Source organism: Stomoxys calcitrans, chromosome 5 (assembly GCF_963082655.1).
Source record: "Stomoxys calcitrans chromosome 5, idStoCalc2.1, whole genome shotgun sequence".
Classification (NCBI taxonomy): domain Eukaryota; kingdom Metazoa; phylum Arthropoda; class Insecta; order Diptera; family Muscidae; genus Stomoxys; species Stomoxys calcitrans.
In genome coordinates this window covers 54,350,913-54,355,348 of record NC_081556.1, presented here as the reverse complement: position 1 = coordinate 54,355,348, position 4,436 = coordinate 54,350,913, and positions in this window count along the sequence as shown.

The following is a 4,436-nucleotide window of genomic DNA, read 5'->3' as shown; positions in this document are numbered from 1 at the left end:
AACCTCAATAATAACTGTCAGTTTACGTTGTTCCCATGTTGTTTGTTATTGGCATTACCATGGTGAATATAAAAGTTGGATACAGTCATGGCAATACAAACATGTACCCAGTATTGATGTCTTGCTCAGACAACAATTCGCAATTCAAACATCCTCGAAAGTTTGTTGCGCGCCATCACGCCCTGAAAGAAAACCCTCTCGGGTATATATGTAAAGCACCTTTCGTCAAAATTCGGTGAAAAATGCAAACCTTATGCCCCATAGCAGCTATATCGAAATATGTTCCGATATGGACCAAATACTAATAAGTCAAGTCATTGTTCAATTGTGCATAACAAAATATTGATCTTTTTAGCAGCTATATCTAAAAATAATCCAATCTGAACTACAAATGAGACGGATGTCGAAAAGCCTTATATAAATCATTGTGTCAACTGTGAAATCGGAATATAAATGCTCCTTTTATGGGGCCAAGACTTTAAATCGAGATAGCGGTCTATATGGCTATATCCAAATCTGGACCCACTTAGGCCACGTTGCAGAAAAATCTCGAAGAGCCTAACACAACTCACTGTCCCGAATTTCGGCGAAATCGGACAATAAATGCGCTTTTTATGGCCCCTAAAACCTAAAACCGAGAGATCGGTCTATATGGGAGCTATATCCAAATCTGGACCGGTCTAGACCAAATTGAATAGGGATGTCGAAGGGCCTAACACAACTCACTGTCCCAAATTTGTGCAAAATCAGACAATAAATGCGCCTTTTATGGTCCCAAAACCTTAAATCGAGAGATCGGTCTATATGGGAGCTATATCCAAATCTGGACTGATCTTAGCCATATTGAAAAGAGATGTCGAAGGGCCTAACACAACTCACTGTTCCAAATTTCGGCGAAATCGGACAATAAATGCGCCTTTTACGGGTCCAAAACCTTAAATCGAGAGATCGGTCCATATGGCGGCTATATCAGAATATGGACCGATCTGAGCCAAATTGAAGTAGGATGTCGAGTGGCTGAACACAACTCACTGTCCAAATTTTCAGCAAAATCGGATAATAAATGTGGGTTTAATGGCCTAAGACCCTAGATCGGCGGATCGGTCTATATGGGGGCTATATCAAGATATAATTTGATATAGTCCATCTTCGAACTTAACCTACTTATGGACAGAGAAAGAATATGTGCAAAGTTTCAGTTCAATATCTCTATTTTTAAAGACTATAACGTGATTTCAACAGACAGACCTACGGACAAGGCTGGTTCGTCTTGGATTTTTACGCTGATCAATAATATATATACTGTATAGGGTCGGAAATGGATATTTCGATGTGTTGCAAACGCAATGACAAAATGAATATACCCCCATTCTTCGGTGATGGGTATAAAAAGGAATTCTTGTTATTTTCTAAGCTAATATGTTTTAACAACAAAAAAATCATTTCCTTAATATTTTATGACCATTTGGCGAAGAAATGAGGATTTTAATGACTATGACATAAAATCGGGCCTGTTGTCAGAATTAGCAGACTTGTCGTAAAATTTTTTTTATACCCTACACCACAATTGTGGAATTTAGCTTTATCCGTTTGTCCGTCCATGTACTCTTGTAATCTAGGTTCATATATGTTGACCGATTACCATAAAATTTTGCATATGCAATTTCTTTGGCTCAAGGACAAACCCTATTGATTTTGGAAAATCCAATATTTGGATATAGCTTCCTTTTATATATCTTTCATCTGTGCTCACTATTATGGCTGTAGCAGCCACAGTTTTAATACGATTTTTACAAAATTTTAAGTAAGGTGCTTGGCGTATCAACTTATCCGCAAAAATTCATTAAAATCGGTCAAGTTTTAGATATAGCTCCCATACATATCTTTCATCAGATATGACTGTAGCAGCCACAACTCTATTCCGACGTTTACAAAATTTTGCATGAGGTTTTTGATTTGGCATCTTAATTTGTTCGCGAAATTGCATCAAAAGCGGTCCAGTTTTAGATATAGCTCCCATAGCTCCAGTTTTAGATATACGACAATAGTAGCCATATTTTCTTGTGATGGTTATAAAATTTTACTGCTCTCGCATATGCTTAATAGTAGTAGGCAGAGTCGGTGATGTAGGGTATTTTATAATATATGCTCCGTCCGACATTTGCCATTCCTTTCTGGTTTCAATATAAAACCATACAATGCAACAAGGTTTGGCTATGCTTTCGTAAATGCATAGGTCGGAGGAGACGGCCCTCCACGAAGTGGTACGAGAAGTTCAATGCATTTCTTATGGCAACGAAAAATTGGTTTCGAGTGCATACCATCCTTTAACAATAAATTGTAAAAAAATACCCATAGAAATCATAGAATTGAAATTTTGATATATATAACATTTACGACTTTCGACAACTCTACTTTTTTTTAACAAATCCGTCCGTCTGTCTGTCGAAAGCACGCTAACTTCCGAAGGAGTAAAGCTAGCCGCTTGAAATTTTGAACAAATACTTCTTATTTGTGTAGTTCGGTTGGGATTGAAAATGGGCTATATTGGTCCATGTTTTAGTATAGCTGACATATAAACCGATCTCGGGTCTTGACTTCTTGAGCCACTAGAGGGCACAATTTTTATCCGATTTGGCTGAAATTTTGCATGAGGAGTTTCATTATGACTTCCAAGAACCGTGATGAGTATGGTTGAAATCGGTCCATAACCTGATATACCTGCCATATAAACCGATCTCGGGTCTTGACTTCTTGAGCCACTAGTGAGCACAATTCTTATCCCATTTGGCTGAAATTTAGCATGAGGTGTTTTATTATGACTTCCAATAATTGTGCCAAATATGTTTCATATCGGTCCATAACCTGATATAGCTGCCATATAAACCGATCGGGTATCTTGACTTCTTGAGCCTCAAGAGGGCGTAATTATTATCCGATTTGGATGAAATTTTTTACAATGGCTTCTTCCATGACCTCCAACATACGTTTCAAATGCGGTCTGAATCGGTCTTTAGCCAGATATAGCTCTCATATAAACTGATCCCCCAATTTTACTTCTTGAGCCCCTAAAAGGCAAAATTCTTATTCGATTTGGATGCATTTTTACACATAGATTTCTACTGTGTTCTACAACATTCAATTCAATTAGCACAATTCTGTTCTTTTATCCTTTATTTGTCTAAAAAGAGATACCGGGAAAGAACTCGACAAATGCGATCCACGGTGGAGGGCGTATAAGATTCGGTCAGGCCGAACTTAGCACGATTTTACTTGTTTTTTTTTTTATCAGATTTTCTTTTAGCTATATACAAATATGGTGCTATCAATATCATTTTGGGCACGGATGTCGGGAATTTAACATAATTTGCTGTCAAGCACAACAGCGATATCGGTTATTAAGACTTTTACAGCCCTAAGACCTTAAATCATGAGATCGATCTATATGGGGGCTATATATAAATATGGTCTGATCTGAGACGTACCCGGCGCGGATGTTAAAGAGTCTACGTTAGGTTTCCGTCTGCCATCAGACTCTCTAAGACGTTTTCATCTATTGAGATACCCCTGGGATAGGAGAAGGAGAGGATGGTTTTCGGTTCCTCGTTCCTACCGTTGAACAATCCATATCGTTTTTAGCTAGGTTAGGTTTAAGTGTCGGTCTTCCTCCAGACTTACTCAAACGTTTCGTTCATTGTAATACCAAAGGATCAAAAGATAAGAGATGCCTTCCAGTTCCTACCGTTGAACCATCCAGATCGCTTTAAAAAGCCCAACAACTAGCAAATGTTTACCTCCGCTAAATCAGACAAGCTCTCAATGAAATGAGAACCTAAGGTGGAACTCCTTCTGACTGCCAGTGCGGGACACACAGCAGATGTTCAATAGCCTCTTCTACCTCGACGTTCTCGCAGCTTCGGCAAAATTCGTTACTGGCAACCTTCAGTCTGTCATCATGTTTTTCGATAAAACAGTGACCTGTCGTGAAAAACATAATGACTGAGGCCACATAACTGGAATACTCAGTTCGATTTCTTCAGAGTACGCGCCAAAGTCCACCTAGTCGTCTTGTTTAGAACCATCCGTATGGTAGTCTAATGTAGTTTCAATGGGTTCTATCAGCAAAAGTGATACAGTACTTTTTATCAGAAAGAGGTTCAGGTAGAGTGTAATCCATACTGCCTGGAAAATCAGGCATTGCATAAAGGGAAACGCTGTGTCCGTAACCGCTGCATGATGGATTTACGTCTTAACCACTTTCGGTAGGCCGTTTCGCAGTCGCACGTAGAGCTTCCTGAAGTATATCTCCAAGAGTGCTCGGAAACTTCCCCTAAACACAGTAGCCACATCATCTGCATTCGTGACCACTTTTACACCTTTTTCTTCAAGAGACAATAATATATTTTTAAAGGCTATATTTCAAAGTAGAGGAGACA